Genomic DNA, 13,479 nt, shown 5'->3' on the forward strand with positions numbered 1-13,479 from the left:
AGTGTGTTTTGGCAGTGCGATTTGACTATAATGTCGCTGAAGCATTTGGGAATCGTACATTCAAGAATGCTTACCTCTGTTTGCAATAGTGAGATTCCAGTGGTGAATGCTTCACATGCTTGGTTCCGCGCATGCGCCAATGTCAGCTGCTGTCACAGCATGAGAGGTACAATACTATACATTGAGCAGCTTCATCTCAAAAATTAAACTTATGAATGCTTCTGAGACAAGAATATTCTTGTATAATTCCTGTATAGGCCCTGTATAATTCCGGCAGGAATGCATTATTCTTATACATACTATTTGTCTTTCTAATTGGTCCTTGTATCTGCATATCACTCAATCTACTCCGACATTTGCAAAAATGGAAGGGCATAATGACAAGAATGGTGGCAAGAAGCGTCTTGGTGATAAAACTGCAGGTGGTGAAACAAAAGAAAGGCTATAACACTAGAAGAGAAGTTAAATGTTGTTGAGCGTTTTTAGCATAAGGAGCAAACACGTAATATAGCTCGCTTAACGGGAATGACGGAATCTACCTTACGCACCATTAGAGGCAATGCCACAAAGTTTAAAGCAAGCTGTATTACTAGAACAAGTCTGAGTACCAGCAAATCTGGGAGGACAAGGCCAAAGGAGCTTGAGGAGATGGAGAGGCTTCTACGTGTTTGATAGATGATCAAACAAAAAAGCCACCTGGGACAACCTTTCTCACCACAGAAGAGAAAGCTTTATCCATTTAAGATGATCTAAACCAACCCCCAAGAAACACAGTCAGAAGACAATCAACCACAGCTTGACACGAAGGTGGTGGTGATGATGCCCCTGCATTAACAATACTTTTTCCAATATAATGTGTTAAATTTCCTTCTGTTTTGCTAATAAATATGATTTAAAGTTTCATTCAGACAGTGCTAAACTTTGTGTTATGTGTTTGGGTGATCTTTGTGCAATTGTCAGTGATATTTGTTGTTGGTCTGCCCCTAACCTACTTTTCCCATAGGCCCCATTGTTTCTATTATGCAAAGTTTCGCCAGAATGCAACCACTGTGTGATAGGGGAACGATCTGTTGGTCAACTGGCAATCTGGGAAAGAAAATAGCTCATCTCATTTTAATCTTACACAGTAGGATGAACTGAGAGAGGATAACTTTTTTGGGTGAGATTGCAACAAAAATTTGCCACGTCCAATTCTTCTTTAGTTATTTACACTAACTTATTCAAAGTGTGGTTTTTGCAAATGTTGTAGGTTTCAGTGTTTTCTCAGTTTTCTATCTTAATAAAGAACAAGTAAAATATTTCAGAAATGTTTTTGCAGAATTCAGTTTGTTGAGGATAATTGGAGCATTCTTAATTATTGGTCAGTAAATTTGCTGCTGTTTCTTACAGTTTTTTTAGGAAATCAATCATGGTGCATTATGTTTGTGCAGTGAGCAGAAGTCATTTGAACAATTGGTTGTCAAGGTACTGAAGTAACTTAGTGTCCATAGAACAAATTCTAGGAAATAGTAACAGAGTGGGACAAGCTGGCTGTTAGCTGTTCAAACAATACATATGTCTAGCCCTGGTTGTAAGACAGTGAGATTGATATAAGTTATTTGGTGGTAAACGACTTCAGTCCCACAATCCCTAAAACCCAAAATGAGAACACAAATCCTATTTTCTTTCATCATTCGTTCTAAAAGTAAAGAAATTAATTACAGTACTGATGCGGTCCACAAGAGATATGAAGGATAGCAACTCTCCTCAAATTCAATTTAACATAATTAATAGGTACACATTCTATCTGATTAATATGACACTCCTAAACATATCATTTGAGATTGAAATGGAGGTGAAAATAACAGTAATATGTCAAAAGTAGCAGTATTGCCATGCTAACCTTGAGAGAACCTGAATAGTGCTCAAACTATGCTACCTGGGTTAATAGTACTTCCAGTCAAAGAACTGTGCAATGAGAGCCTTTTTACACAAAGGCTCAGTTCCCTGTTGATACCAATTCCTTTAAAAGCACACTGTATTAATATCCAACAGCAAAATTCAGGACAGTTAGCAAGGTAGCAAGTAACAAGCATACTCTTACCAAAACTTGGAACCTACTTTAAGCTATCAAAAAATGAGGCCTAAATACAAAGCATCATTTTTGATAATTAAAAGTAACGTAACACTTCAAGGAACTCCAGCCATCTCAACGATAATCTATGCATTACTCACTTGAGTATAAGTGGTTTTCACGTTTTATGAAAATACAATCTGATAGTGATTCTGAATAAGAACCAAAACTTTATAAATGACAGCCTGTGACATTAGCTTATGAATATTTAACATATACATGTTACATTTTTATCATCAGGTGGCAACCATTTATAAGAAGAGTTAAAGAATCTATTGAAAGAGTTTTACAATGGACAAGATTTGATCTGTTTGAGTTGGACCACAAAGCTGGGGTTAAATCTAGGACCTAACATCAGTGTCTCTGTGATAGTCATCCGACATCGATTTTGCTTGAACTAAGCAATTATTAGCAAGAGTGCTTCCAAATATGGACAGCAGGTGGCCTCTTGAAGCAGGAGGACTAAAAGCAGGATTTCCAATAGAGGAGAAGTGACAGCCAATCAATGCAGGTAGGAAGTGAGAGGATATGTCCATCCTGAGACACATCTTCAGCACTTTAAAAGTACAAAAATGACCAGAGTTAGCAAACCATCATTGAGGAGTGGGAATCAGTCCTCAGGACAGCCTGTAGCTACAGCTGTGACCAGGGAGGTAGGGAAGAACTCACAGTCAACTTGAAGTACTGGCACCTCAGTCTGCCACTGGTAGGCTCCTGAAGGCAGATGCCCTGCTCCTGATGCCATGGAAGTAGGAGAGCACAGGCCAACTAGAAAATTTAAGTTGACTGCTGATCAATGGCCTTACTTAATCTTGAAATGATTTCTGTTGGTTAACCTTTGCTCGCAGGAGGGTAGACATTGCATTTGTGCTCCAACTTCAGAAAAATAGTCTGGTGGTGTGATGGTGCCAGTAAAACTGGGAATCTTTTGCTGTATTCACTTGTGGAATGTGGGCATCACTGGCTGGCCAGCATTTATTGCCCATCCCTAACTGCCCTTGAACTGTGTGGCTTGCTAGGCCATTTCATAGGGCAACTGACAGTCAACCATGTTGCTGTGGGCCTGGAGTCACATTTAGGCCAGAGCAGGTGAGGATGACAGACTTCCTTTCTTGCAGTCAGCCAGACGGTTTTTCTGACAACCTGTAATGGTTTCATAGTCATCAGTAAACTCTTGATTCCAGATTTTTCTTTCGACCAAATTCCACCATTTGCTGTGTTGAAAATTGAAGTCAGGTCTCCAGAACATCAGCTAAATTTCTGGATAAACACCACTCGGCCATCGCCTCCCCTAGGCCAGCAACATGAAAATAAGATGCACAACAGCATAGCTCGGCCAATATACCTGGATCAAGATCTTGCCCCAGTTTAATAATACTGCAAACAGAAATCAGTTTGCTATAATTTTCTTAATGACTGCAACATTTCTACAGGCTTTTATATAAAAATATACAGATATAAAGCTCAAATACAGTGTAAATATAGATTTCAATACACTTCAATGTTCTTGCTTCAGAAATATCTCAGAACTTCTGCACATAATTTTGCACTTCTTTCCCGGCCAGGGCATCATCACCTTCTTGCTTCTTTTCTCATGTTAACTGTCAGTCTTATACTGCATTCACAATTAGAATCTGATTTTGAAGTCACACTAGATGTTAGTTAGCATATTAATATATATTACAGGTTAGAATCATACTCATGCCTATTATAGCACATAGGATATACATAGAAGTAGCTCAGTAAATGTCAATCTTATTCTAAGCCTGAACAAAATTTTAAAATGAAATATGACTAAGCTTTTTGTACTCGTTATAAATTCTGTTTAGTGTTGCTGAACATTTAATTTAAAAAAAGTCAACACATTTAAAACTCTTTCATCAATTCTTAATCTGAGTAAAAAACGCAACATGATTTAGAGAAAATGTTAGTTCATTTGTTAACAGGAGTTCAATTCTTATTAGCAGTATTTTGCTTTAATTAGAAGAATAAAACCATTCATGCTTTTTAGATTATTTATCTACAAAAACAAAACAGCAAACTCTGTAGGATAATGAACCTTCAACCTTCCACTATCAGAAGAACCTTTTTTTTGTGAAAATATTTGTTTCAAGTCAACCCACCAGTATTAACTTAGACCACCTTACTACAATGATTTGGCTTCTTCTGGATACAACTTATCCAAAGGTTTTAATATATCTTATGTACTTCTGTCTGGTTCTTCTAATTGCCTTTTTGCATGACTAAAGAACAGTTTTGCACCTTTCCTCATAACTCAGTCTTCAGCTCCAAGTCACATTTCTCTACTTTGCCTGTGTAATTCCATTTTTTCTTAATGTCTTGGGAACTGAAACTTAATTACAGGCACAAATCTAATCAAATCACTGCAGTTTCTGGCAGTCCCATGACTATTTTAGCAAGGTACACTATTGCTACACCTTTCACTAGACAAAATGATGACCGTTTCCATGTCAAAAAAGGTAATGAGAAGGTTGTACTGTTTACTTAGGTCAGTTCATGTTCATTAAATTTATTTCTATTTGGTTAAGATAGTATTTTTATATCAATGTTAAAATTGGTTTGTGTTGCCATGAGGCTTGCCGGGGTTTTATGCTGTACATTGGAGAAATGGTTATTCTAGTCTTTTCTGTTAGGTTGTGGCCTATAATTGTTTCTCCTTACACATGAGCAACAGCTGTCTGGCTCTGATAAGTTTCTGCAAACTCTTATTTACAACACTGAACATGATACTGTCCTGTTACTGTATTAGTACATTTCTCACTAGTACAGACTGTTCCATGCTTTGTTCAGAGTCTCTGGCACAGTTATATCATGATATAAATTACCTTATCGTCATATGCATTTACAAAAGATACGGTAGTCAAAATGTTGAAAACGATGTACTCATGTGGACTTTACCTTTGATTTTAGAAAAACTAGCATCTGAAATTTATAGTAAATAATACTGCATCAAAGGTGCATGGAAAATTTGTAAAATAACCTTATCCAAAGTTCCGACAACTTTTGGCAGATTGGGTTGGTAATCATTTATCATGAAAATGCAATGTCATAGCATTGAGATATTCTTTTTCCATATGACTGTCAACTGAAAAGCCCCAGTGTTTGGCTGGTCTATAGATACTTCAATCAACTTGTTCAAATGTGTTATGACACACCTTTAGAACAAGTGCAACTTGATGCCAGGCCATGTGCTTCAAAAGGTAGGGGTACTACTAGAGCCCAACACTGAAAGATCGAGGGCCATTTTAACTCTATAAGTGGTCAGAGCCAGGATGGGGCCAGTGTACAAAACAGTTCTCATTCTTTATTTCAGAGCTGGAGTGTTTTAAACTCGCTGATCTCTTCTGAATGTCATTGGTTAATTAGCCAGCCACAAAGGTGGCAAGAGTTTAGGTATCTGTGAATGCCAAGCCAGGAAATGTACGTACCCAGTTTTATTCATCATTCACAAAAGCATAATTCTTTTAAAAAATCCACTCTTTCTTATTCATCTTTTACAGATTTTTAAAGCACATACCTGGTAGAAGCTCAGTTTATGCACATTTTGATGTGACAGCTGTTGAAACTGGAGAGCTAAAATACTTTTCATGATATTAAACCATCAAGATTGATCTTTGTCATTTTAAAAAAAACAAAAGTGTCATTTTTTGATAACCTACTGATGATCCATATTAATTACTTCTGTTTTACGGCTCCACTTCTTGAATCTGGATATTAGAATTGTGATAGCTGCAGGCAAATGTTTAGGCCTCATTATGTCATTTTTAATACTGACCTCAAAGTGATGATTTTAACTGGGCAAAATGGCAGATGAAGGAAAGACGAACATAATAAAAGGCCTAAGTGTTGGTCTGCTGATATTGGCAATATTAATTTCTACAAAATTGATTAAAAATAAAACTGCCATTGAGTCTTACAACTTCAATCAGAAATGGCTTATTGATTTCACCTTGACCTAATTTCCCTGTGTTTTTGGTTTTCAACTCCAGAAGTGCAAATGAGTACACCATTAACTAAATGTTATCATAAAGTGGGCATCATATACCTCTCACTTAGGCGAACAGTGAAAACTAGAAAATATAGACAAGTATATCATTCAGTACTCCTAGATTTGCACTATAATCTCTGCTGTCACATAACTGAGTGTGCGATTTGCTTATTGATCTCCACAGTACAAGCTGTAATGAAACATGTGAAAGCAATGTTTCAGTGACCTTCCCTTTCTTCTTGGTAGGGGTGCGGTTTCTATATCTTCACACTGCCAGAACTCATAACATCAGAAATTGTGTTCAGCGTTTCACCACAGATTAGAAAACAAAATTTTGTTTTTGAAAATTACTTCACTGTGGACTCTGGACCATGATCAACCAGACACATGAACATGACCTACAGAGATAATGCAGTCTAATCGCCTTCAATACAAGCACCACAAACAAGGAAAATGTGTATGCTCTGCCTCCGTTCTGAAATTTAGAATTCTTTGGTTGAAAACTGAAATCCATTAATGTGGTTATCAATATTAACTGCATAATTTAACATATAAAAACATATGTGGCAACATATAAAGTGTAGTTATTGAAGTATATTTCTCACGTAATAACTATGCTCATAAAGGTACTTACCCCTCCAAGTACTTTCAGTTCTAAAGAGAAATGTTGATCGTGCCAAAAGTCATTGTTAATCATGCAAATATACTTCCCATGGCAACCTTCCTCTTTACAATGAACCAAGATTTTAGATAAAATTCGCAATGCTTGCTGTTACCTTTTTATCCCAACAACAAACCTATCTTTGAAGTTAGCAAGTGGATTCAAATTACAGGAAATGAAAGCAAATAATTCATGACACTTTACCCGAAACACGGTCTTTTCTCTTTCTCCACCCACAAAAGAAACTATCTGCAGCCAATCGGCTTGAAGGATTAAATGAATGAAAGGAAGAACGAAGCTTCAGCTTTAGACAATGGGCCACAATACAACCATGCAGCTGGTACATGACCAGCAGCAAGCACAGACTGAACAGTAAAGTGACATATTTATATTACTCCCCTAACATCTACTTGTTTTGCACAGTGGTCTCAAACATTGTCTGCAAATTTTGTATATGACATTAAGAAAAAATTTTGTGCTTTTCTTTTTACAGTTGACCTTCAATTTTCTGCATAATACAGTCAACAAAAATGATGTGAAAACTATTTTCACACGCTAGACTAAGCCCACGTCTGAAATCCATGTGATCATATGCTTGAGTCATTCTACACTGACTTATACCAGTTAAGTGGTTATCAGAAAGATACTTCATCGGGAATTCTATTGTTGGTACTCTACATGCAAAGGACAATACTTTCTCATTAAATCTTGGTGGTCTATTATAATCCAGCATATAAAGCTACACACATCACAGCTTTACAAACATAATACGAAAAATATTAACATCTGTTTCAGATAAAATAAGCTACCTTTAATGAACTACTTCAAATGCAGTGTGCAATTTACTTGTGAATCTGTAGAGAATCTAACAGAACTTTGAAAATAAAAGTATTTAATATATGAAGTAGTCTCTACATTTAATAGAAGCAGAAAGCACTGATAGTTGCATGCAGTTCATTGTGAGTAGGCACAAATAAACATGGATATTTTCAGCTTCTGTTTATCCAAACATCAATATTAAACAAAAATCTATTAAATCCCTTACCTTTTAAAGAGGTGGACTATCTGGTCACTAAAATATATTGTATTCGTTACTTTAACCTCTGCATCCTATGTGCATCTCATTTTCACACAGATCTTCCATTTTACACTGCTGATCACATGACTGATGACACATCAAAACACAGATGATCACCTGCTTCCCAATATCCCTTCAAGAAGAGCAAAGCAGTTTTGAGTTCAATGATGGATCAGAGAATGATGAGAATTTATCAAAGGCTGGTCTCTGCTTTAAGGGGCTTATTTTATAAAATTCCTAAAAGAAAACTAGTCCGTGAAGCAGATCCTTCACAAAGGGCTATGCATGCGATAGAAATAAAACTGTAACGTCTACCAACACCACAGGTATTTGATTGGGAAAACTGTAATTGTAATACACAGGTACTTGATTTTAGCTTTGTTACATATACTCACATGAGTACAATGAAATGTTTACAAGTCACCACATTACTGCATTATCTTAGATACAAAGGGACTTGGATACGGATTCTCGAGTACAAATTCTTAGGGAAAACAAATTAGGGAAAAAGAAATTAAAGTCCAGCATTACAGACCTTCAAAAATACAAAATCATAGTAATAAATTAGAAAAATAAAGAAATAAAAAGTTCAGAATAACATTCTTTCCACAATAATATAATAAAGAAAAAAGATGAAATTTTAGAAAAGAGAATACAAGACAAAGTCCACTTAGCTACTTTCACAGCTCTGGGCGCGAGGACCCGAACCCAAATGATGCTGAAGAAAATTCAGCATGGGCTCACCGACTGAGTGAAGTTGCCACAGGGAGGCCTGGACTGACTGGTTTACTCTTTACTGTGTTAGATCTACTTAAAGCAGGGGCCTGCTTGGAGAGGAACTTCCTTTTGATTTGATTTATTTGCTTCATTTTCCCTGTGCCTGCATGGGTTTCCTCTGGATGTTCCAGTTCAAAATTGTGTAGCTTGGGTCATTTGGCCATGCTAAATTGCCCATAGTGTTCAGGGGTGTGCAGGCTAGGTGGACTAGCCATGGGGAATGCAGGGTTACAAGGTTAGGGAAGAAGAGTGTGGGTGGGATGCTCTTCAGTGGGTCAGTGTAAACTCAAAGGGCCAAATGGCCTGCTTCCATGCTGTAGGGATTCTATGATGGAACAGCTACAAATGACTCTTATACCATGTGAGCCAAGCACTGATCATGTCTACCAGAGTGAAGCCAATTATTGCCTCTTGAAATTCAACAGTATTACAATCACTGAATCCTCCATCATCAACAAAGCAGGCTCACCACTGAACAGAAACATAACTGCAGCCATTTACATACTGCAAATATCAGAGCAGGCTAAAAACATCACATCAGGAATTCACCACCTGAAAGTGTAATCACATTTGCCATTTACAAGGCACAATTCAGGTGAAATACTCCCCACTTGTCCAGATGAAGGCAATGCAAATGAATCTCAACGTGATCGACACCATCAGGAAAAAGTAGAACACTTGACTAACTTTGTATCCATCACCATAAACATTCACGCTTTTCACTATCAGCATTTGAATGGCAAATTAAAGTGTTTATTGTAAAGAGAAAATAAAAGTAGGGAGATTTTGTTACAATGGGTGCTGCTGAAACCATATCTGGAGAACTGTGTACAGTTTTGGTCTCCCTACAGTACTTAAGAGCATAATAGTATTACAAACAGTTCTTAAAAAGTATCACTTGAATTATTTCTGGGATAAGAGGATTATCTTAAGAGGAAAATTTGGACGTGTTGGCCTGTATCCATTTGAGTTTAGAAGAATTAAAGGTGATCTAATTGAAACATATACTTGATCATGTAGGGAATTAACAAGGCAAATGTTGGGAAGATATTTTTCTTTGTGGAAGAGATTAAATCTAAAGGACATGATTTAAAAATAAGTGGTGTCTCATTTAACAAAACATGAGGGGATCATTGTTCTGACTGAAGGTCTTTGGGGATCTGTGGACTTTGTTTCCCCAGAGTGCACTGCAGGCATGTTCACTGAACATTTGAGGCTGAGGTAGATGGATCCTTGATTGACCAGAGAGTTAAGGAGTATGGGAGTATTTAGGAGTGCAGAATGAAGGCCACAATCAGATCAGTCAAGTCTACATTTGCTCCTAATTTGAATGCACCAAAGCACATAGGGGCAACAGTGTGTACTATAGACTGGGACCTTTTTTTTCCCTAGCAGCCTAGAAGGCTGAAGGGTGGCATTATAGAGGTTTATAAAATCATGAGGGAAATAGATAACGTGAATAGCTAAGGTCTTACCTCCAGGGTCCAGATTTATAGAATTAAGGTGAGAAGGAAAAGATTTAAAAAGGACATGACGGGCAAACTTTTCACAGAGGGTGATGCGTGTGTAGAACAATCTTCCAGAGGAAGTGGTAGAGGCGAATACAATTAAAACATTTAAAAGATGTTTACAGGTACATGTATAGGAGAGGTTAAGAGGAATGTTGGCCAAATGCAGGCAAATAAGACTCATTCAGTTTAGAACGCCTCGTCAACATGGATGTATTGGTGTGGTTCTGTTCGCCGAGCTGGGAATTTGTGTTGCAGACATTTCGTCCCCTGTCTAGGTGACATCCTCAGTGCTTGGGAGCCTCCTGTGAAGCGCTTCTGTGATGTTTCCTCTGGCATTTATAGTGATTTGTATCTGCCGCTTCCGGTTGTCAGTTCCAGCTGTCCGCTGCAGTGACCGGTATATTGGGTCCAGGTCGATGTGCATATTGATAGAGTCTGTGGATGAGTGCCATGCCTCTAGGAATTCTCTGGCTGTTCTCTGTTTGGCTTGTCCTATAATAGTAGTGTTGTCCCAGTCGAATTCATGTTGCCTGTCATCTGATACTAAGGATAGCTGGTCATGTCGTTTCGTGGCTAGTTGGTGTTCATGGATGCGGATCGTTAGCTGTCTTCCTGTTTGTCCTGTGTAGTGTTTTGTGCAGTCCTTGCATGGGATTTTGTACACTACATTGGTTTTGCTCATACTGGTATTGGGTCCTTCGTCCTGGTGAGCTGTTGTCGGAGAGTGGCTGTTGGTTTGTGTGCTGTTATGAGTCCTCGTGGTCGCAGTAGTCTGGCTGCCAGTTCAGAAATGTTTTTGATGGATGGTAGTGTGGCTAGTCCTTCGGGTTGTGGTATGTCCTCATTCTGTTGTCTTTCCCTTAGGCATCTGTTGATGAAATTGCGGGAGTATCAGTTTTTGGCAAATACATTGTACAGCTGTTCTTCTTCCTCTTTTTGCAGCTCTGGTGTACTGCAGTGTGTTGTGGCCCTTTTGAGCAGTGTCTTGATGCAACTTCTTGTGTCTGTTGGGTGGTTGCTTTCATAGTTAGGACTTGGTCTGTGTGTGTGGCTTTCCTGTATACCTTTGTGGTGAGTTCTCCGTTCGGTGTTCTCTGTACAATCACATCTAGGAATGGGAGTTGGTTGTCTCTAGTGAATCGGATTCCTGTGAGTGTGGCGTTGATGATCCGTTGTGTGTTCTCTATTTCTGTGTTTTTAATGATTACAATGTAGTGTACAAAATCCCATGCAAGGACTGCACAAAACACTACATAGGAAGACAGCTAATGATCCGCATCCATGAACACCAACTAGCCATGAAACGACATGACCAGCTATCCTTAGTAGCCACACACTCAGATGACAAGCAACATGAATTCGACTGGGACAACACTACTATTATAGGGCAAGCCAAACAGAGAACACCCAGGGAATTCCTAGAGGCATGGCACTCATCCACAGAGTCAATCAATAAGCACATTGACCTGGACCCAATATACCGGCCACTGCAGCGGACAGCTAGAACTGACAACCGGAAGCAGCAGATACAGATCACTATAAACCTAGACAGGGGACGAAACGTCTGCAACACAAATTCCCAGCTTGGCAAACAGAACCACAACAACGAGCACCCCAAGCTACAAATCTCCTCCCAAACTTTGAATGGATGTATTGGGCCAAAGAGACTATTTCCATGCTGTATAACTTTATATGCAAGATAAACTAACAGAATTTGCAAAGACTCTTTCAAAACCTGCACTCTTACAACCTAGAACAACAAAAACATCAAAAAGATTCATCTTCTGCTTGTTACATAATGCCTTAAATTGGAACTATACTGTTGTTTGTTGATTTGTCAAACTCGTGGCACTCCCTGCCTAACAACACTGTGGGTGGACCTATGTGACATGGACTAGGAACTATACATGTGTTCTTGAGGTTCCTTGAACAGTATCCCTCTAAACATTGGTAGAAGAGTGACTCATGTCTTAGGCGGGTGTTGAAACAGTAAGACAAAGTAAATAACTTGCAAGATGTGGGTTACTCTGTATAAAGAACAGAAAATTGTCTAAGAGAAACATGGGAGTTACTGCCAAGTTTGTTATTATCAAATGATTCTGCAAGACACCTTCAAGCTCTGTACACGGAGTCAAAAAGCGTGGTGCTCGAAAAGATGAGCTGGTCAGGCAGCATCTGAGGAGCAGGAGAGTCGACGTTACATTAGGAATGATGAAGAGGTTATGCTCGAATAGTCGACTCTCCTGCTCCTCGGAAGCTGCCTGATCTCTAGCACCTGTAGTCCTCTCTTTCTCCCACACTCGTTGGATTTGGGTGATATGGTGGTTTTTTTAGTGTTTGACTTAATTTTTGCTTAGACATTTTTCAAACTCTTGGCAAAACGTAAGTTGTGAATCAACTACTCAAACTTTCAGTTGTGTTAGTATCTGTCATATTGAACATGGATACCTTTACTTACCTGCTGTCTATTGCCTAAAATATTTCAATTAAAAGAAATCAACACTTACACATTCCACTATTTCTTGGATTTGATTATGAAATGAAAGGAATCCTGCTTGGATCATTTCTCATTTAGAGAGATAACTTTTCACCAATATGTCAATATGCTTATCTACCTTTGGATACCAAAATAATTCTTGTTACTGTTTTCATTGCAGCAATAGCTGTGCGCTGCACCAGTTCCTTGAACAGTTTATCTCTAAACAGTTGCAGAATACTGACTCTTGAATACCAAAGGAGATAAGCTTAATCTACACCATCTCAGATTTCTTTCTCTCCTTGCAGTCACAGCTGCAGTGCTTTCAACAATGAAAATAAAATGCAAACCTCTGACTTTATTTCTACTGTGGGCACTGGACTTACATCTCCAGCCCAATAACTCTCTTCTTCCATGTTTTTGCTGGCGCTCTGACCTTCTGCTCAATAACAGCAGCTTCTATTTCCATATCTAACAGAGGAGGTGGTATAACAAAATGTTAAACTCTTAGAATATACAACAATCCCATTTTCTTATGAACAGCTTATACTTTTAATCATGTCTCTGATTATCTCTTTCTTGGTTTATTTTATAATACATGTATACAATCATGCTGAGACAAAGATCTGCTTTTTTTTTGTATATTTGATTTGATTTTCTCCCTTTATAACATACTATTGAAAATGTCTTCATACCTTGTTTGAATTCTTCTTTGAGGACTCTAAGATGATTGAATTAGTTTAGATTTAACATAGCCTTGACCTGATACATAACTGGAGCATTACTACTTCCTCTACTCCACTACTGGGACTGGCACATGGTTCAGTGGTTAGCACTGTTGCCCCATAGTGCCA

The 13,479-nt window shown here is 38.2% G+C and overlaps 1 protein-coding gene across 6 annotated transcripts in view; it reads right to left on the bottom strand.

The window, feature by feature from the left end:
- LOC140486271 (protein prune homolog 2-like) overlaps positions 1-13,479 on the bottom strand; it is a 417,027-nt gene that overhangs the window by 88,721 nt on the left and 314,827 nt on the right. Inside the window, exon 1 of one of the 6 annotated variants that reach the window (XM_072585210.1) lies at positions 7,829-7,940. The exons of 3 other annotated variants lie outside the window; for them this stretch is intronic. The gene's annotated coding sequence lies outside the window, so the exon portion shown is untranslated. Of the gene's footprint in view, positions 1-6,756; positions 6,953-6,987; positions 7,007-7,828; positions 7,941-13,479 lie in introns of those variants that run through there. 2 more of the 6 variants (XM_072585238.1, XM_072585219.1) reach the window with 2 other exon arrangements.

The sequence above is a fragment of the Chiloscyllium punctatum genome, chromosome 2 (genome assembly GCF_047496795.1).
Source record: "Chiloscyllium punctatum isolate Juve2018m chromosome 2, sChiPun1.3, whole genome shotgun sequence".
Taxonomy (NCBI): Eukaryota; Metazoa; Chordata; class Chondrichthyes; order Orectolobiformes; family Hemiscylliidae; genus Chiloscyllium; species Chiloscyllium punctatum.